This window comes from Phalacrocorax carbo, chromosome 9, assembly GCF_963921805.1.
Source record: "Phalacrocorax carbo chromosome 9, bPhaCar2.1, whole genome shotgun sequence".
In the NCBI taxonomy this organism is placed as follows: domain Eukaryota; kingdom Metazoa; phylum Chordata; class Aves; order Suliformes; family Phalacrocoracidae; genus Phalacrocorax; species Phalacrocorax carbo.
The window spans coordinates 15,281,685-15,303,034 of NC_087521.1; the positions used below are offsets into that span (position 1 = coordinate 15,281,685).

The window sequence follows — 21,350 nt, forward strand, 5'->3', positions numbered from 1 at the left end:
ACTTTACAAGCAAATGTGGGGCAAATAAGTCGAGTCTTGCCTTATCCTCTTTCTTATACGATTGTTAAGTTCTGTTAATTCAAGCCTTTGGCTTTTGTATAACTCTGAAAGCAGCTAGTACATCCCAGCATTTTGAGGAAGGTGTTTTGTGAGTGCAGGCAAGAGTAACTCTCAGGTTCGAGATCTGGGCGTAGGCTGAAACAGCGGACCTCCAGCACGCATCTGAACTCGTAGCAGGCTCGTGCCTTTGGCAAGGTTCTGAATCACTTATCACTGCCAGGGAATTAGAGACTCTGAGAGAGCTGTGGGGAGGATTAAGGAGAGTTTGACAGCTGAAGAGAAAGTCAAGGGACTTGGCAGTGTAGCAGGAGTATGTATGTATCTGAAGAAAAAAAAGTACTTTTTTGTACAGTAGATTGGACATACTACCAGCTCTGCCCTTACTCCAGTGGCCTTCCCATGGACAAGACACTGCGACACGCCCCTGACAGCAGTAGGGTGAGCATTGAGCACAAAATTATGAACTAATTTTGAGCTTTATTTTCTGAGAAGATAACTGAGAGGCTTTCAGGTTTTCCTGAAACCCTTTATTTCACATGCTTAAATGTGCTATATAAACCCAAAGGGAATATGGAGACCAGAAAGGTAGTTGAAGATATTCGCACCCTAGTTCTTTTTTGATAAAAACTGAAGTTTCGGTGTTCGCAAAGTACTGTGGGAACTCCATCTAGTTTCCTCTGACCTGCCTGTGTCAAATTCAAAACAAGAAAATGTTTTATGACTCCTAAAATGCAAATTTCAACTTTTGTCTTGAAATGCCTTTTCATTTTGAAATTGATGGGGTTTTTTTAATAAAAAATTAAAAGTTCGAATTCTAACAAAGTATCTTGTTACAAAGCAAATTGAAGAAGTTTTGTAGTCATAAGTATTATGTTGGGATTTCACTATACTCATCTCTTTTTAATTTCTGAAAATATGACTAGTAACCTTCACTTTTAATTAACTTGGGAGTTTTTTTACTACTCCCTTTCAGTTTTTCAACTTCCTTTCTCCCCCGTGAGGTTCTCTAGAACATTACACCATACTTTTCCCCATAGGAAACATCTGCGACTAGTTCTATACTAATTGTGTTAGAAGAATAAAACCTTTGATTACATTTATCAAAGGAGTTGGCCCAGTATATTTCAGCATCTTCAGTGGTTTCATTCATAGCTTTTCATTATATTTTGAATAGCAATGGTAAAAGTCCGTCCCTGAAGCTGTGTGATCTTTCCCACATATGTTCTTTTCCGTATCTATCACTTCTTCCTTGGAAAGGAAAAGAAACAAGAATTATTTTGGAGAGAGAGTGAAAAAAGTCTCCTTTACTAAGGCGATATTTTTAGAAACAGCTGGTAAAACAAGCTGCAAATGTGCCTGGAGCACCTCTATTCTAATAACAGGATTGTTTAAAGATGAAAGCAGTCATTTGTGTGTCTAGCTCAGTCTGTTGGTAGTAATTCTTCCTCCATACAGGAAAAGTAGGGAAACCTAGTGTGGTAGTTCGTTTTCTGTCTTATCTCTACTGAAGAATGAACATTCCAGTGGTGCCTTCTGCAGCACACACAAAGTGATAACATAGGAAAAGTGAATCTCAGTCATCTATACCTCGTTTACTATTGAACTAGTAGTTCCATTATTCTTCTGGTGATTTTTTTTTTCACCTCCCAGATGACCTTTCCTTCCTGGCGACAAGTTACCAGTTTTCTCTTGGCCTGTCTTGTAGGTGGCAAGTGTCCAAACAGGAGCTGCCAGTTCAGATAGTTTAAGAAACTATAGAGCTGCCAGGCTTGGCGCTCCTCCTCATTAAAGAACACTGTATTCACACAGAAACCTTCAAAATACCCTGAGGAACTTAAGCGGTTTTGTTTCTTTTTCCACACCAAATTTGCTTAGCTTCCATTAAAGCTAATTAATTAGGAATCTGAGCACCAAATGAGGTGACAGCCATTTGTAGAAGTTTTAAAAACAGACTTTTTGTGAAGGCCCCAGCTTTATGATGATTTCTGGAATAATAAATGGTATTGATACCTACTTCTTTTGCCTTAAAATCCCTATAAAGGCAGTATAGTTTCTTGTATTTTATTGGGATTTGATCTCTGACACCAGCTACATATTCAACATGCGTATTTAAAATCAATTTTAGCAGTTGGATCCTGGAGATGGCTGCATGTGTGAACGGCCACTAGCTCAAACAACATTTTATAGCTATATTGCCATAATTTTTCCAGCAGGTGAGAAGAGATTTGTGGATATTAGTGCAGCTGAGCACTTGCTTTAAAGATCTAAATTTTAGATTTATATGCTGACAAGAGATAGTTAATCCTTTTGTGGACCAGGCCCTCAAGGACTGTCTGAATGGCAGGACTTGAAATAAGACCTTGGAGTTTTAATTCTTTCACTTTCAAACCTCAGTTAATCTCTCCTTCACTTTTGAACAAAGGTTGCATTCTGATCCTACAGATTTCTTAAACCTTCTGTCAGATACACACTCCAGGAGGTCATTTTTCTGGGGATCCAGTCATGTTAGGGCTATGACAGCTTTTACTGTGGTGTGTCATATTACATTAATTTTCCTATTCAAGGGAGATTTCAGCAAATGCAAAACAAGATGAATGTGCTATCTACAGTGAAGTTAAAGATTTCAGACGTCAGCTTAGAGCAATGATCATTGTTCCTTGTTGAACAGCAGTTCTTTATCAGGTTTTTGTTTTGTCTTGTGCTGTTCTTTTCTGGTAATGAAACGCATAGAACTGTACACATCATTTCAGGGGTAGCAGTGACAAAGCTGTGGCGTGAGGCACAGTTATCTCTCTGCTCCATTACAGTGAAGCCTCTGCTTATACACAGCCCAAGTTCTGAAAATAGTTGGAAAGCTTAATAAGCATAGGGAACTGGTGTGGAGGAAAGAGATTCTCTGCAACAGAGGATTAAGGGATGACAAATGCCGTTTCCTTTTATAAAATCCAAGAAATTTGAGCTCTGCGTCTCTGACTGGAGCACTGGGAAAGGTGCTGGAAATAGGAATTAAAGGAAATATATATATACACACACATATACCTGTATATGTATATTTTTGTGTGTATAAACATATCTTTATGTATGTAATACATAGTAAATATATATATGTGTAAGTATATATACAAAACCGTAAGTATTATTCAGTTACATAATATGATGATAGATTTCGGCGAACAGAGTTCTGGTAGTATCCTGTACTGGTCCCCAGGAGATGGCTGGCATGTCACATTTCAGGTCTCTGTGATTCAACTGTAAGAAATTATGCACATACTCTACCTCTCACTTAGTGCTGATGTAGGTTAGCAATAATGTGTATAAGCATTATTATCAGTGTAAGACTGCTGCAGGTGAGTAGCAAGTCATGCTCTTAAGTTTCACATGTAGGCTAGTTTGCCAGAACTGAACATCAGATCAGAAACAGTAAATTAGGCAATCCATTGCATGCATGAAAAAACACTTGTATGCACAAGGAATTCCTGGGGGACTACGGTTGATAATAGGCTTCAAATACCAACAGCAAAACTTTTTCACCGCATTCCTCACTTGTTTATAATTCTCTTCCAAGCCTTTTGTCTGGAGCATTCATGAATGGGATGTTGATTTTTCTTTTGGAAAAGGAAGCAGTCAGCACTTGGATCTCCGTAGCAGTTTGGAATTTGGATGCAGATTCAGTACTTTCATGGCCAAAAAATTAAAAACATTATGTGTAGATTCCTGTATATATGCATGTGCATGCATAATTACTAATTACATTAACCACATGGCTGGAAAAACTGGCAGCCTGATGAGATGTTGAGTGCCTTCAGTTTTCACTGGGATTAATGAAAGTAGAAAGTATTTAGTGGTTTGTAGGATTAGGGCTGTTTTTATAGTTATATATGAAAAAAAATCACTATATAGAATTAGCTAGGCCTTAAATCAGTCTGGAAAATAAAATCTATATGGTTTAAAATAAAGGAGAGGCTTTAGCCGGAGCATTTCAAAGCTCAGCTGTAGAGTACAACAGCTTGTTTTTATAAGGTGCATATCACTACATTTTTTTTATTGTATTTCATTACAATGCTCTACTTTATGTGGTTTGAATACATGAGAAATGCCTGTTGTTTTTCTGAGATCAGATACCTTCTGACTTTCACTTACTTTTTTGAGCCCACTTGGTGCACCCATACTGTAAACATTAGTATTCTTGAAAAGAGCAGAGATGAACCTTTATGTTCTGTCTTCAAAGCAAATGACTTCAACTGCCATTTTTACTTCTGGACTTGATAATGTTCTGGATCTTCTTGGATACCCAGCCCTATATGTCAGGTACTTTGTTTGACGAGAAAAGTATTGTTGGCACTTCAGTAGCATTGTTTCTCTCAGACTTCAAAAATGTTTTGCGGGTTTTAAAAAGAAGCTTTTGAGACCGTTAGTGAGAGGGATGAATACTGTTGTCTCTACTTTATAAATATTGTAATCAGAGAGGTTAGAAGGATGCTTCCTAAGTGACTCACTAACAAGCTTTAGTTGAAAGAAGCATGGAGATTTGAGAGATGCATGTATAAAAGGATTTGTAGGGCATGCAACAGTTGCAGAGGTGGAGGAGGAAAAATTACTGCTGAGGTTAAAAGAAATTCACTAATAAGGGGGAGGAAATATTTTGGAATACAATCATTTTTTTCAGTATAAAAATCCATATTTGTTAAGGCAAAAGGAACAGTTTCACCCATAGCTATACCTGATTGCTGTAGATGAGCAAATATTCTTTCTTCATCCTCACTGATTCCTCGGTTGTCTTTCAGAGTCCAGTCCGCTGGCTTTAATGGTTTTGTATCCTGTTGGTCCCTGTGGGACCCCACACAGCACTGGGGTTGGGGGCTAGGTTCCAATCTCTTTCTCACTTCTCCAGTTGAGTCATTTATGTACATCCAATTAACAAGTTCAGTCTGTCATATTTCTGTAAAACCACTGAAGGCAATAGGGTAGCTACAAAGCGCCTGAGAGCATACATTGACCTACAGTCCTTCCTTAAGAGTGGTGACAATAGGGGACCTGAACTTGACTCTCAGATTCTAAACTTGGGTTGGCAGAAAGTTGGCATGAAGGGTATCTTTAGAGCTGGAATTAGATCAGATATTTTTCAAGTTGGAAATGCATCTACTGAGACATAATAAGCATGGAACCCTGTGGCAGAGTTTTCAAAGTAGAATGTATTTTTCTGAGAGAAAGGTGAAGCCGAGAAAAGAGCAGAAATGCTTTTCCAGTTAACTCCATGCACTCATTCCTACCTATGAAGACAGCACATACAGCCATACAGCTGTCATCTTATCCCAAAGCCTAGTGCTTCTGTGCTGAATTAGTCTCTTTGTAGTTACATGTTGGAATTGCCACTTGGTTCCCTTTCTATGTATTTTTCAGCTGAGGTTACCACTACTAAATTACCAAGCAGTGAAATAAGATAGTAATAAGGAATTGTGATGGAGCTTTAATGCAGCAATGGCAACTTACATCAAAGTTGTTTATCTGAGTGTCTTGTATGGATTCATTAGCCAATAAAAAAGCAAAGACAAACTTCTGAAAAGATGGGACATTCACATATCCAAGAGTGAGACACCTGAAATGGTTAGAAGTTGAGAAGGAGAGTGTCCTTTGCGTGTACATGTGTAACATGTAGTAGAAATCAAGCAGTTGATAATCTGGCTTCTGGTATGCTTCTATTTTGATGGATAACTCAATGCCATCGGAGGTTGTAAAAAGAAGCCACTTTGCATTAAACGTACAACTTTACCATGAAAGACTAGCATGTACTGTTTAGGCACTGGGAGTAACAGGAAAATCTGCCAGTTCTTCTCCAGCATAATGATGGTCCATGTGCCTGTCCATGTTTAGTGTCCTTTTGCAAAAGGCAAGGAAGGACCCACACAGGCTCAAGTGTTTACAATGAGTCTTTTGAAGGTGAATTTTTTCTTCTAACTTCAAAACAGTGCTGTTCATTAATACCCTAATAAGCCTGTAAATCTCAGGGCACTAAGGTTAGAATCTGAACACCTTTTTAATTCATTCAATAATTTCAAAGCTGCAAGTTTTGCCAATAGCAGAATTGACCAAATAAAGTGTTTGTTCTTTTAACATAATATTTCCAGTTCTATCTCTGTTTTGATTGTGATTAAAACCATCAATTAGAATAAGAATATCAATAGGAATAATGAATTCAGTAAAAAAAAAAAATCTGCATGAGAAAATTTTGTGGCTCACACAGATAAAGGAAATTAGAGTCTATGAGAAAGTAATAGACTTTCCTATTAAAATCTAACCATATAATGTCTTACTTCATAGCAGAGGAAAGCCTAATATGATAAGATTTTTTTTTAGCTTCTTTTAATTAACTTTCCGTCCTATTAGACTTGATCTGCAGTTAACTTTCATTTCACAGGTATTCATGATTGTTATGCTCCTGTGAATTGCTAAACCATGAAGCTCAGACATGATGGTTAATAGCTATGCAAAGTCATATTTTAGTTGATTTTCTAACAAAGACCCTAAAATTTAAATGTAAATATTTCAGGTAATAAAATAAGCAGTCACATGGAAAATATTCAAGTGTACGACTCTATATCTCTTTAAATAGTGATTCTGCAGCAATCTGACCTGCCCTGGTCTACAAATATTAACTTGGTCTTTTAAATTAAAAAAAAAAACCCACACATTTTGAAAGTTAGTGCTCCAACTCCTCTAACAAAAAACCCAAACATTTGTGATAGTGGGATATACCCTATCTTATCATGGCGTGAAGTTAAGGGAGAAAGGATGCCAAGGCCACCTAGGTCACCAATGAGGCAAGCAGAATTAGTCAATAGCAGAAGACAGTCATCCTGAATTTTTGTTCAAAAAGTCCTTAAAGTCTGAATGGACCTGAAGAATTCTGGTGTCCAGCTCCACAGCTTTATTCATTAACATACTATGTTTACCTGTGCTTCTGAAATACACCCAAGTATCATCATTATCATTGATATTATAATAGGTTAACTTTTGGAATGAAACCTGTTTCTCTTCTAATCCAATCTGTTACAAAAACAGAAAAAATACCCTTCCCAGCCACTTTCTTGCTATAATGCAACCTCTGATAAACAGCTTAAAGCTTTGGCTTCTGGATCACAGTAGAGTTTATTCCAGTCATTCTCTATGTTGAAAAAGAGGATTCAAACTTGCCTGCAGCAGCCTTTCACCACTGTAATCCTGAACTTTCAAAAGGAAATCTGCAAAAATGGCCCCTCTCTTTATGCTCCTGCACTTCTTGGCTACTATTAAACTCGCCCATAAAAACAAACAAACAAGAAGTCATGCCAAAAATCCGTCCCAAAATGCCTGAATCACAGCACTATCCCCTCTTGTCTTTCCAAATGATAGACAGAACTAGCTCACATGTTGAAAGCTTCTATACAAAAGGCTCCCCTGCAGTGCTTCAGAGCTAGATAGTTCATACATTAGTTGGCTCTATTGTATTTCTGATGCAGTTACAAGTGCTGCCTAGTAGGAGAATTGACTTCAAAGCACGGATTAATAGTCATTGGCATTCTGTCTCCAAACACCTCTGCTTGAGGTCTCAAGGGGATTCTGGTGCATTTAAGCATTAATACAATCAAAAGGAAAGAGCATCGCACATCCTCTGAACTGATGTGAGAGAACACCTCCTCATGCAGTGCTCAAAAGGTTGACGTTCTCTTTCTTCCTTTTCAGAGGAAGAGTTGTGGCTGTATTTATTTATGTTTACTCAATATCAGGATTTCTACCTAGCATCTTCTACCACTTCACAATGGTAATTTGGTAGAACTTATCAGCAGTCTACTTGGTAGTGATCTTCTCATCAGTAACAGTCTCTTATTTAACAGTTTTCCTCTACAGGTAACCAGGTATTAAACAAAGCCTTAGTGTGCCCAACATCAGTTCATTTTGCTGCTGGGGAACTTGGCCTAGCCTTTTCAGTATAGCCGTGAGGCAACCTTGTATTAATTCTGAGTAATATTTTAACTCGTTCCTGGCTGAGGAGGAGACTGAAGGGTTTGTCCTCAATTCTGGAGTCCCAAAGGGTTCTTGTAGCATGAGGAAAATTACATATTAAGAATTTCTATTAACTCCTGTCTAATTAATTTTAACTGCAGCAGCTGGCACTGAGGTATTTTTCTCTACATGCTTCAGGGTTTTGTCCAGTGCAGTTAATTCCCCAGTAGCATTTTGCACTGTCAAGATTTAACTTCCACTATGGGAACTACCTTTTTTTTTTTGGCTTGTTTTCTTTCCGTTTTGACATGGGAATAAAACTATTCCAAGTTAATCCACAGCAGAAAGAACATACTTTGACATCCAAAACCCAAAGAAGAGTAACGTTATGAACAGGACTGTACTGCTGGATAAGCCGGATGTGCTTATGAGCCCCTGCTTTATCGCAGTTTTTCTACGTGAGTTTGAATAGGTCAATTCAATTCATAACTCTTATGCCCGGTTACCCTAGAGTGGATGTAAAAGTGCTCAAACTCAGGGAACGTGCATAGAAGAGAACATGCAGACACTTATTGTGCCCTTTTCAATAGTGTTGATTAATGGAAGAAATAAGTTTAGGTGCAATTGCAGAGGTAAATGAATCTTTTTCAAAACCTGCTGGAGTAAGCTTCTTCCCAACCATTACACTGTAAATTCTCTTCACTCTACATTTTACCAGGGACTAATGTTCACAATGCTGAACAGACATTGTTTATTGTTTATTCTCAGTTATTGCAGTATTTGCCTTGATATAATTTCCAAGGAAATAATATATTGTTTTTAGTTGTAATTCATCACCATGTCTGTATAGCCCAACTTATCCCGATTCTTTAACACCCTTGTTTTCTTCTACAGCTTGTCAAACAGATTTCCTTAGTCCAGTGTGTACACTGTTAAAGGTCCTTGTTAAAGGTCCGTAGTAGTACTGTTTCCCATGTATCCTCAAGAATAAGCAGCAGCTGCTTCACTGAAGAGACTTATAAAGTGAAATGCTTTAGATCTTGAATAGCTTCCAGAGAGATAAGTAATGCCTGGGATGATACCAGATTATTCAGGCATCCATGAAGTAGACAACATTTTTCTTGGTGTGGTTTTGCTTTCCTTTGTTTTGTTTACAGCTCCGAGATAAAAGCACAGCAGCTATCTCTGGATACAAGGTGCAAATCCAGGTTCTTCCCAGCACTGATTTATGTCTGTAAGAGGAGCAGGAAATACGAAAAGAAGAGAGGTTATCGAGGGCAGAACTAGGATCACTACTTTGCCATTAGAAGTGAAGTTTAAGTTTTTTGCAAGAGAAACCGTTTGACAGTGAATCTATTATGCTTTGGATCCTCCTCTCACAAAGCCAGGAGGAAGTTCCATCCACTGAGTCACTTGCAGCTGGACTAGCTACAGACTTTGAGAATGTAACGTGCTTATGCTAGCTGAGGGATGAATTAAATTACTTTGCAGGATCTTTCAACAGAAATGGCAAGAGTAGCCTAGAATTCAAGTGATTAAAAATAATGCACTGTCTACTTTCGAAGTTCACTGGAATTGACTTCCTAAAGAATCCAATATGAAAATATCTTTATGAATAATTACATATGAGTGGAGGAGGTCATAGGGATAACAGTTATGCATCAGTTGACATGGGCATACAACTGCCACAGAGGATAATGTGGAGTCAACAGTAAGGTTAGATACAAAACAACATTCATGAAGTATCCAGATCTTCATGGTGTTATGATTTAGCTGCGCCTAAGAGAGTACTTGTATGGCAGCCAAGTAGGCACTATTTCAATCAAGTATCTCACTATGGGATACCCTCCTAACACAGACACACATTTCAGGTGTCTTTTAGGATTTGGACATTCAAATCAGTCCTGAGTCTAAGCACTTCTTAAATTCTTCAGTTTCCCAGTAAGTTTTCTAGGACATAAGTCTTATATACAGATGCGCCTAGAGATCCCTTAGCGTATTTGAGAGTTACCTTGATGTGTTTCCTGGATACATTATGAAAAAGTCATATTAAATGGTATGACAGTATAAGACTTCTTAGGATACAACTACCAAGAAGGAAGTTGGTAGTCATGGAGTATTTTTACCTGGCTGCTTCATAGCTGTATACACTGAGGAAAGGAGTAGACACTAAGATACCCCTGCTGCTCTGTGTTTGCAGATAAGCAAAACTTATGTACATTTTAATATACCATAAATACCCAGGAAACATTTGCTGCATGGGTTTAGACCAAAGGCAGTAAACTATTACTGCTCCCACTCAAATTATTGCATGGAGCTCTGGTACTGACTTTGTCAGTATGAGGATCTGGTTTGTGGCTGCAAAATCCCTCAGGATTCAGAAAGACTTCTTCCCATGTGACTGACTTTCAGGATTAAATAAGTTCAGCTTTACATAAAAAAGCCTTAGCTGGGCTGACTACAAATGTCAATCTTCAGTCTTTCAGAAAAACATATCAGATCCTTCTCCCAGGAGAAAGAGACAGTTGAATAGAGATGCAAGGGAAGAATGCTTTCAGGGCAGTGATATTGGATGGGCTGCGTAGTACTGGAAGCATCAAAATACTCTTTGGAGGAATGTGAAAAGATAATAAGCTTATGGCAAACACCTGAAAAATTATTTGCTTCAGAGAGCTGTGGTGGTTTAGCCCTATGACTTCCTTAGCTCTGATAGCTGTAAATGTGCTTGTGTATTTGGTAGTTTTCTATCTCGTTGCTATACAGAAGCCCCATTAATTAACTCTTACACACAAAAATACAATGGCATGTGGGACTTTGGCAGTGGTGCTCATGTAGATATTCTTACTATAGATAAGGGGTTTTTTTATTTCTGAGCTTCAGATGTGCCCATAGGCTTAGAATGAGGGAGATTTTCGTTAGTACAAACAGCTGGTGCAAGGGAAGTGATACAACTAATTTATCTTCTTAGGCTATTCCTACCTCTCTGTGTTCTTTAGTGGACCAGCTAACCAAATACTCTTCTCTTACATTTTAAATTAGACCAGATAATCGATGGGAGTCACAGGAACACATCTTTATTCTGAGCTGGGGTTAGGGATGAAGGGTAGCCATGAAAATTAGTAGTTTACTCCTATTAAGCTGTAAGCTTTTTGTTATTTGTGGTCTGCCAGGCATTCATTTGGCTGGATGTCTAAAAAATACTACTCTGAGAAAGGTTAAAAGCGTGCAAGAATGAGCAGGTTGTTTTGGGAGCTACTACAAGCAGGAGGAATCATCTAGAAATACCAACTTTCCCAGATTCGTGCCAGAATCCCCCATCTGCCTTCTCTTTCTTGGGACTTCATCCTGTAGAACCATCTCCTCACTCTTCTGCTCATTTTCCCCCATTTCCCCCAAATACCAGATAATTAGGTTGTGGACAATCAGAAAAGCCATGATGCATCTATAGCTCTTAGGAGGGTTTCTTGCTGGATCTAGCTTTTTTTAGTATTTATATTAGGAAGAGGTAAATTCACTAACTCTTAAACAGCTGTAGAGTCTACTTAACCAGTTTAGGGGGAAGGAGAAACCCAAGTCTCTTAGCCTGCGCTAGTGTATGTATTTGTTTTACAGTGAAATCTCTGGAAATTGGGAAGCCTCTTCCTTGGTGTACAGACATATGCCCAAAGTGGAGATTTTTACAGGGCTTTTTTCCCCCCCTTATCTACTTAACATATATTTCTGCTACCAAAATATTCTATGCAGAGCAGAAAATGCTGTCAACACACCTTGAAGCAAAAAGCAGATGCATAGCTAACAGTACCTTTTTCTCTATTTTGTAGGTAAAAGTTTTACAGAAAAACACTTTCCAGTTCATTGAAAATTCTCTATTTGTTTCTTTTCACTGATATTTTGATAGCATCAGCTGCTTAGAAGTATGCATCATTAGTATCCTTGCCCAACACATATGGCTTTAAATGACCCTAAAAGGGTGCTGCCTGATACATAAAGCAGTTTGGAAGCCTAGATTATGTAGTGGTGAAATGCATGCTCCCTTTTAGCACTGCACGTCTTGGGTCCCCTTCTAATTAGGTCAAAGTACAAAAAATAAAAACCCCAATTTCCTGGCCTCATCCTTGTTTTGCAATTATGGCACATAAAAATGCAGAAAGAAAAAATATCCTGAATAAGGAGGGATGCATGATTAGACCAGCAGGGAATCCTGGACATTTGAAGTGCATCAACGGTATAGCTGGACAACTAGGTCAGAAGAAGCAGCTGGTACATCTGGTTTATAATGAGATACATTGATAGAGTTGTGTTGCAGTGCACAGAACTCAACATGGGGTTCAGCATGTTAGGGAAGAGACAAACTGTCAGCTTGATGGAGCCTGAGAACTAGAGTGGTAGAAGACACAGAAGTTCCAGAGGTTAATATGAACCTGGGGACAGCAGTGCATCCCTAGATCCTGATTTGCCATCTATCATCTTGCTTTTTAACACACACAGAAATATGCATTACCTTCACCAGCAGCATTTTAAAATGCAACTTGGAAAAAAAAAAAAAAGAGAAAATACAACTTTATAATTAAAGCTTCTGAACAAGGGGCTTTTTGTAAAAATGTCTCCTTTTAAAATGTGTATTTTTTCATTTTAAAAAGTTGGCTATTTTGGCTTAATCCTTCAAACAAGAAACTTGCAATCCTTGATAGTACACATGTCTCTATTCCCAGTCCTTCAAATGACTTTAAGTTTTTGAAAATAAAAGAAGGCTGCAATGGCTATACTTTTTAACCTTTGCTGTTCTGAGGAATATTTTGCTAATTTGTTAAATAATAAAATATTGTCTGTGTAGCTCCATGTGGAAACATTTAGTATCTAATTTCAAATTAGGACATCTAGTTTTGACTATTATCAGCTAGATTTTTTAGAAGTCTGGAGAAGATTTTCCTAGCCTCAGCAGAAATTGCTGGACCCAGATTTTCCAAAGAACTCTGCTTTTGTTCAAGCACCTCTGTATTGACCAAGTAAAGAAAAAATTGCTTAGCACCCTTCAAATCCTTTCGTAACTCTAACATCAAGATTTCCTTTACAAAATCTTGTCATCTCTTTAAGTGTCTTGGGCTCCAGTTGTGGTTCTTTAGCTCTTTTGATCTTTCAGGCAGTAAAAGGCTTTTCCAGACCCTCTTGCAATGAGTTAGGCATTTATCATCAAATTGGGCATAAGTATTTGTTGGAGTGGTCTGACAGACTGCACAGTTGGCAACCAGACCCATGCCTTACAGTCTGTTTTGCATCAAAGAGAAGGCACTCAGTTCTAATGTGCTGAAGGGGGATATTTCACTACTCTGAAATCCAGCTGCAAGTCATGACAAATACTGATTAAAATTCAAAGCTTAAATGCCTCTTTGTGAAACTCCTTAAGTATAATTAAACCAGAGGCTCAGAATCCTGGTAGGGAGTGGTGTCCAGGGACACTAGCCTTGAAACCTTACCAAATAAAAATCTCCACTGAGGTCTGCAAAGGCCTCGCTCCTGTATTTGTTTATTTTTTTATTCCTAGTCAATCTTTTCTGATCCACAAATGAATCCCCAAAATTTCCTATATAGACCAACGTTTCTCTTCCTGTGACCTGCATGTTCTGTCCCTGAGATCACCCTGACCAGATTTCCTCTTCTTTGGTTGGCCCTCTTCCCTTCCTAACATGTTTTCCAAAGGGATATAGGAGATAGGTCCAGTGCAGTCTTCCAGCAAAGGCACGGTACATTCCAGCCACAGATGCACTGTGCTGGTAGTCAGCGCAACCTCATCACTTCTGAAGTAGGAGTTAAGAATCTTCTCATATAACTCCTCTCAGACCTGGGCACCTTCCAGTACTGCATTTTAAAACAATCTTTAATTTTTGTGGGTTTTTATGCTTATTTAATATTCCTCAGAACTAATACTGATCTCTCAGTAACTTTAGAGATCTTATTGTTCGTCATGTCAATATGTACCAAAACATCCTACCTGTTTGTTATCATATTTATACAAAACTTCCCCTGGCCACATCTACATGTGGATAGCCCCATTCTTCCCAGAAATTCAAGCTCAAGATAGCCACCCACTTCCACTGATTGGTGGTGGCATGACCTTTGTGGTGGGTTATGAAATGGTCTTGCTGGATTCCTGATGGAAAGCTAAGGTATATGCAGTGTTTACAGCCTGCTTCTCCCATCTCCCAGAGAGATCCATTGTGGGCAGGGTCTAAACGTTCATATATAATATTTGCCCTCTCCTAAAATATCAACCAGAACAGGTTGTTTTGCTGGGGTGACAATTTCCTTCTTAGGGCTCTGATGTCAGGATGATGATCTTTATACAAGATAAGATAAATACAGACATCATATGTGTCACCTTGGGAATTCAGAGGAAGCAAAGGGCCCCTCTAGGACATACAGTATTTGGGATCCAGTTTTGGTAAAGACTCAGATAGAACTGATCAGAAGATCTTCTTAAACTTTAAACTGTTTTGTAGCATAGGAGTAACTAGTCTCAGTATTAATGCTAGCAGCCATAGCCTTTTCCAGCATAGCAGAGTGTGTTTGTAAGAACTAAATCTTCACCCTTTGCTGAAGCTGGTCAGCACTTACAGGAATAAGCCCAGTCTGACTAAGCAGAAAAATAAATGCCACTCATTTTGGGGATGCCCTGGAGAGTTAGGGCCAGAATAAGGGCTGGAGTCTGGGGTTTTGAGTGTTTGATCCAAATACAAGGTCATAGTAAGGGTGAAAAGTGCATCCTAGCATAACTTACAATTTCTCCTCACCCATTTCCCCTTCTGACCTCCCCCAGAAATGCAGAGAACCTGCTGGAATGTGCTTTGCCCTTTCTGGAGAGGCATGGATGGTACACCCCCTGGTCCCCCCACCCTCCTCTGCCTGCCCGCCCCCCCCCAAGTCCTTGCTTGCTATTCTGTTTTTCTACTTTCCCTAAATGCAACTTACTTTAAGCATGCATTATTATTAACATCCTACAGTAAAATTAAGCTATTATATAACCCATTTGTCGATCTCAGCCAATTTCTTCTATCTTTTTCTATGTCTATTTATGACGTACATCCAGACTGCACGTCCTTTTTTTTTCCTCTCTATGTTTATTTTAAAAACAAGTGATAAAATAAAGACCTATTAAAAAAAAAAGCAACACTAGAGGGTGGCGGGGTTTTTGGCCAACAATTGGAAAGAAATTTAAATGGGAGGGGGAGGGGAGGGAAGAGAATCCAATTCTTAACAAAAAAATATCCAAATGATGAAAGTGTCCCTAGACTGCTTTGTCTGTTCCTTTCAATGTGTGCATCTGGTTCGTTCATCTTTGAAAGTGTGTGGAATAATTTTTGCTTTAAAAACAAAATTTTAAAACCCCACAATTGTTCTTATCTCCCTTCTTCCTGGGAACAAAGTGCTCTTTCTCACTTTTTGCTTTTTTTTTTAGTATATCTCTACATAGTTATATTTTGATGTATTTCTTTTCAATGGTTGAATTTCTATCTTAGATTTGGTTTGTTCCAATCGAATAATGAAAAAAAACCCAAAACAAAAGAGTTATGAATTGTTTTCTGCAATTTTTCCCTCTATTTCCCTCTTTAAATAAGGAACTACTTCACTGGCAGAATCCTACAGCTGTATTTTTGAGATTCTCCAGAGAATCTGAATATAAAAGCAGTCTAATCTGAGAGTGGGGAAGGGGTGTGCCAACACAGTCATTATATTCAAAACAATGATTTGATGTGCTCCAGAAATTATTGTCTCAAATTATTGAGAACACTTATGCCAATTCGATGGACTTCAGAAAAGATGATTCTTAGAAGAAGGAGGCTGTGGGTAGCTACAGATGAAGTTGTTCTAATTTCAATGCATAAAACTAGTTTCCTTGTTTTTTTGTTTTACTCTCTGGTTATTATTATTATTATATTATTATTAGTTTATGTATTTTACTGCTATTTTTAGTAGGGAAAAGTTTTAACTGTTTTTATAATTTGAGAACCTATAATGAAAATGTAAATATTAATACTATAATTATTAATCTTTTGTAACTTGCATGTTGAAGAAGTTGCAGCTTAGGGTTTGTGAGATTGTCAATGTTAGAGTTCTGTTCTTTCTTTTTGTTGATGGGCATGAATATGCTCATTTGTTTTTGTATATTGCCCATCCCTTCCTTACAGCCAGAAGCTCTAATGCTGCTAGATCACTCCGTACCGCCCTTACATGGACATGGCAACTGACTTACACATTCACTCCCATCATCTTCATCTCCTGTGTAGTACACTCATAGATTTTTACACTCCCACTCCATCCACCCTAGGCATTTTTACTTCCCATAAGTTCCCCTCCACCACCCCTTTCTTTAGCATTGTTAAAATTTTATGTGCAGTCATCCATTCCTTAAAACACACACACACAAAAATTATAGAAAAAAGAAAATGTTTAAAAAAATATATATCAAATTGACCAAAAAGGCAAAAAAGCAACAAACCTTGCTTTTTGAAAAACATTATATATGTAGATATGCAAACAAGCAAAAGTAAATTCTATAAAATGTACAGAATTTTTCAACTGTAATATGCTAACGACTTTACATAAGATTAAAAAACACAACCAAAAACAGCAGAAAAAAAAACAAGTTCAAATTTGTTAAGGTGCAAGATTTTTTTCTTTTCATGTTATGTGGTGTGGATGTATGTGTTGTTGCCTCCCTGTATCGCCCTTTGTTGTAAAACAATTATATTAAGAAATAATAAACATTTTGCTAAAAAAGTTTTTAAGAAACAACAACGAAAAAAAAGCAAGTTACAAGAATGTGGCAATGCTACTTGTCCAAGAGCATTCTTACACAACTTTCTTTTGTAAATTTTTCCTTTCATGCCAAAAAACATGCGGGCAATTTGTTGATGTAAGTTGAATGTTATGAAATCAATGTGGTATGCTTTCTAAATATTTTTCTGTATTTTTGATGACTTTTTTTTAAAGGAAATAATGTTTTTGATTTTCATATTTTTTTTTCAGTTCTCGTAGGTTTTAATCTTTCTTTTGCTGATACAGTGAATGACTTGTTATGTTTTTCCTTTTTCTGACCTTGTTGCTGTGGCATTTTTATTTTCTAGTATATGGCTGTGTTTTAGGAAAAATGTATAAGTTCCTTTATTTATTTTTTAATCAGTTTGTATTTGCCTTTATGTTATGTGCTCTTTGTATGTTGTTGATTACCAGATTGTATTTTGCATAGGAGGGGATGAAGGAGCCTGTGGTAGTTTGCTCCTATTCTTTCTCAGTCCCTCTTACAGGTTTCTTTCCCCTTTCCCTTTCCCAGAGTGAATCACCAGTAATGCTACTTTCTTTCATGCTACTTAAATTGTATGTAGCCTGGTGGTGTAGCCTTCATGTCAAGTCAAAAATGATGAGGTGTCTGTAACATTTTGGTAGCTCTCAGGGTCTTCTTACTGCAGATTTACATCATTCCTACTTTATTCCTATGAAAGTGTTTTGTTTCTATTAGCTTTCTACATTGCTGATTATCTGCCTGGTGTCCAGTCTAAATGATACTCTCAAGTGTACTCTTACCAGGTAAATACACCCGTCATATTATGACTAGTATCAGGCTTGCTAATATCATCCAGAAAGGGTACATTTGGCAGACACTTTCCCACTGAAACTCACATCCTGAATCTCTAAAATTTGCTTGCTTCAAAAGAGATTTGGATTAATTTCTTCAAAAAGCAATGAGAAGAAGTAAGAAAAAGCTTTACTTCCTTATAAGCACTTATGTTTTCACCATTGCTGCTCAGTAGGTATTTTAGATTCAAGTATCAAGTCCCTTGAACAAATAATGCTGAAAACAGAAAAAATTATTATGTCGAGTAGGAAGTTGTCACCAATTAATCATAAAAGTTTAAAATAATGATGGGAAATGGAAGAGGGCATGTTTCAGTTGGTTCAGAGCAGCTCAGTGTCGGGGCACCAAAATACTTGGTTTTACTCTAGAATCTTGCCTGCAGCCATGGTCAGGTCCTCTCTGGAAGGTATTAATATTTGTTTCACTGACGCTGCATGAAGGTGACCAAGAATTTACAGCAATGAAACACAGCCCAGCGTTAACATGGGATTCATGATCTCTCAAACTCTGTACCTTCCTGTTGCTCATGGGCTATTAGGAAGCACTGCACTAACTAATGTCTTTTAATATAGTTTGGGGGGCTTAGGAAATGCTTTTCAACCAACTCCACCAGAAGTACAGTTTTATCTAATCACTCTGAGGGTTATATATACTCTGAAAGGAAAAGAAGATATTTGAGACAGAAAGTTGCAGTATTCCATTGTGGAAGTGACGCTTTTCTCTCTACTACTGGCTGTCAATTGCAATTAAATCAGACTGCAGAGAGTAGAAAATATTAAGAATGTTCATCTGCTAGGTTTTGTGTTAGCATCATCTTTCCTGTGAATCAGGGACTATGTTCTGAATAATTTCCCCTTTTTATCCTCAGAGGACTCAAAGGAGAAATAACTAAAATACCACTAGACTAAAATTTATGAACTCAGTCATTTAATAAGGAATTATTGTGTTGATACAGAGGGGGAAAAGGTAAGGAATTATTTTCTCCGGCAAGTATTTCATACTGAAAGTGGAGTCAAACATAAGAGGAACAGCATGAGAATAGAATGAAAATTACAAACTTTGGATGCAGAATTTCAAGTGCCTGCAGAAATGGATGAGTTGTGCAGCCTTTATAGATGGCATTTGAAAGTTCTGAACTTCCACCACAGCTGGAAAAGAGAGAGACGATAAGGGTGTGTCCCTTATTGTCATCAGGAGATTAATCTTTCAGGCTTCATTTTTGTGTGCCTTTTGTTCTGTATCAGTTTGATGCCTGAGACTCCAGCAAAGAAATTGTGGCTCTAAAGATGAAAGCCGACGGCTGCTACAATTTTTCAGGTTTTGGGTTTTTTACTTTCTTTTTTTCTTTGGTGCCCTCTGCATTCATGACTCGCCCACAACATCCTCACAGTTCATAAGGCTTCTATTAAATTTTTAACACTCTGTCTTTTCCAGTGGCAGAGAACTCTTACTGGAGATCAGCCCCAGAGGTATGAATTATATATCTATAAATACACTCATAAAGCAAAAAGCAGAGCAGCTCCAAGGCTAAAGTAGACCTTTTATATCCCCAATGATCTTGGTAGTTTAACAACTCTGTGAAAATAGCACATCTATATGTGCTAGATTTAAAGGCTAACTTTTAAGGAATATATACACACTGTGCTTCGTGGAATGAGAAGACGAAGCAGAGCACAGGGCTGCTCAGTATAAGGTTTCCCACCTCGCAGACCTCAGTTCTCTCATTGCTGCTTCCAATTTGCTGATCAGTAATTTCTTTGCAACTGTAGTGTTGATGGGCAAACTAATTTTGCATCTATATCATTGCAGAGGAGACCATTTTATCTGTTTCACTTTTGTTTAATTCATTTTGTTGTCAACAGAAGCTTTTTAAAAACATATTTCTGTTTGGGAAACATCCATTCACTGCTTAGGAGAGAAAGCACAGCGTATGAAAAAATAATCTGGAAAATCCTTGTGAAATCTTTGGATTGCTAAAGTAATCCGTAACCTGCAGCATATCAGTGAACACTCTTAACTGGTGCTTAACAGCCAACAGAAAAAGGGGGTAAAGAAACATGTAACTACCAGGAAACAGCCCATAAAATCCACAAACAGAATCTAAGTCTAAATAAATATGAATATTTATTTTGAAGCTGTGGCCCGAAATGGGTGGCAGCCTTGCTAATTTTTTTTTAAGGACAGAACAATTTGGAAATTAAAACTGTAAGTTTTATTCAAGGCTGCAAAGCATTAATTTTGCAATTGAAAAAATGGTAGACACCATGAGGAAATAAAAACCTCATATGGGAAAATACAAATATAAAACCCGTCTCAAATGTATTTCTCTTCAAAGTTGTGATGTAAGATTTTTCAGGGGCTCCTCTTTAGCTTTTCTAGCGATGCAAATCTTTAAAGCACTTGCCTTCCACAGAAAACGTTTCAGGATCCAAATCCCATGTAAGATATTCTTGCCAATCGAATGGCACTTTGTGTTTTAAGTCTTTCAGTGCTTACCTTTAAACGAACTTGGGACCCTGGACAAGAGGCACCACTTCTCCATCAAAGGACCACTGGCTCTGGGCAGCTTCCTGCTGCTTCAGCTGTCATTTTGTGAAAGGTGGTTCCCCCTGCGTGCACACTGGTCATCTGCCTGTCATCAGACTCCCCCTTGTGTCTCTTACAAGTACAAATGTAGTACCAGTAACAGAACTGTTTGCAGGTATGATATGAAGGTTTGCACTTGCTCCCCTCCATAGATACTGTTGATCATCTTTCTCATGCTTTCCCGGGAGCTTTTCAGAATTTACATTCCCTGTTAACTTTAAATAACACATTTCTTTTAGACTGAGTGGCATTTTTATCATGCCATTTTAAAGGATGTTTTAACTCCTATATAATTCACATACCCTAAGAAGTAGTCATTTTGCTTGCATCCTATTAGACCTACAACTTCTAGCTTGATGTGAGTTTTGCATAGATGCCTAACATACCAATAAAAGAGAAGCCACCTTTGATACACAGTGCTTTTTCTGAGTTACCTTCTCCGACACAGCCTTTTTTCAATCTCACAGTTTCTTCTATTACAGACAGAAAGAAAAATAAAAAATTCAAAGCATCATTGCCACCCTTACAGCCATCTCCCTGATAGTCCCCAAAAGTATGTTGTCTTAAGTAAATGTAACAGATGAATTCCCTGATGGAGAAGTGATTCCTAATGAAGGACCTTTAATGGTATCTTTATTTCTTTAGGAAGCAGGTAAACTGCCTAGATGCAGTAAGGATCATTGGACAATTTTGAATAAAATTAGAAATGAGGTTAAATAATTGTATGGGAAATCAAAGTTAATCCATTCTTCCTGGTGTGAAAGCTATTTCTCTTCTCATATACATTGTGAGATTAAAACTTTGTAAAACTCGTTCCTGATTCTGTCCTATTGTCTTCCATCCAACAGACTTGCTCCAATCTGCTCTCCATCACTTATGTGAAACCTCACTTACCATAGCAATTCTATCAACTTTTCTTAACATTTCAGGAAGACCGTGATCGTCTTTATAGTTGCAGTAGTCCTGATCATTGGCTCAAGTCCGCAACAGCAACTAAAACTGTAGAACTATAACCTATGACCTAGCTTTAAAGGCAAGGTTTACTGGGGTAAAAGAAAGATCTTCACATTAAAAGTAAGATATTTCTGATTCC

The 21,350-nt window shown here is 37.8% G+C and overlaps 1 protein-coding gene across 4 annotated transcripts in view; it reads left to right on the forward strand.

Annotated features, from left to right (window-relative positions):
- The window catches only part of NRXN3 (neurexin 3), a 971,499-nt gene that overhangs the window by 943,860 nt on the left and 6,289 nt on the right, over positions 1–21,350 (forward strand). Inside the window, exon 18 of one of the 4 annotated variants that reach the window (XR_010374442.1) lies at positions 16,224–16,951. The exons of the other annotated variants lie outside the window; for them this stretch is intronic. The gene's annotated coding sequence lies outside the window, so the exon portion shown is untranslated. The remainder of the gene's footprint in view (positions 1–16,223; positions 16,952–21,350) is intronic. 4 annotated transcript variants of the gene reach the window in all.